The sequence below is a fragment of the Sinocyclocheilus rhinocerous genome, unplaced genomic scaffold (genome assembly GCF_001515625.1).
Source record: "Sinocyclocheilus rhinocerous isolate Xijiao unplaced genomic scaffold, SAMN03320098_v1.1 scaffold4890, whole genome shotgun sequence".
Taxonomy (NCBI): Eukaryota; Metazoa; Chordata; class Actinopteri; order Cypriniformes; family Cyprinidae; genus Sinocyclocheilus; species Sinocyclocheilus rhinocerous.
The window spans coordinates 1-932 of NW_015650028.1; positions in this window are offsets into that span (position 1 = coordinate 1).

Consider the following 932-nt stretch of genomic DNA (forward strand, 5'->3'; position numbering starts at 1 on the left):
GCTTCACATACTCAAAATACACCAAATACATACAAAATATGGGAAAGAGAGAAAGAGAAAGATAAAAAAAGAAAGTAAAACAAATAAATAAAATAAATGTAATTTCAGACCAAGTTGTAGTGTGTTATAAATATCATTATTTTATAATTATATACTATTTATGTATTGTGAAACTAACTTAATTTAATGTCGATATAATAATATAAGGTATTAAAGGCAGTCACGTCAATATAAAACTACAAAATAAGTACATTTGAAGTAAAAGAATAACATTCTTCCATCTAGAAAATATTTTTGCCGTTTACTTGCAAACACAACACGTTTTATTTCTGATTCCTATTTGAATACCAAAATATACTCACAGATATTTTCTCAAAATATAAATTAAAAAAGCCCAGCAGACAAACACTTCGCACTTACATTTAGTTAAAACACAAAGGCAAAAAAAAAAAAAAAAGTTTTTGCCGTTTGCAAACACAACACGTTTTATTTCTGATTCCTATTTGAATACCAAAATATACTCACAGATATTTTCTCAAAATATAAATTAAAAAAGCCCAGCAGACAAACACTTCGCACTTACATTTAGTTAAAACACACACACAAAAAAAAAAAAAAAAAGCCCCGAGGGCTGAGTTAAAATAATTATTAAATATTAAATATATTAAATATCATATTTAATTTAATCAGGGCATTATGATTTCACAAAAAAAATGTAAGGTAAAAATAAAAAAGTATGTAATATAAATAATTATTTAATGTAATATTAATAATTCGAAATATTCAATAATTATAAAATAAAATAATTCTATGCGAGACAATAGTTTTGTAAAATGTAACATTGTCTAATAGTCATCAAATACCAAAGTGTACCATAATTCTGGAAATCTGTTTTATGTGTTATTAATTTTCTTTCTTCATTTTGACATTAC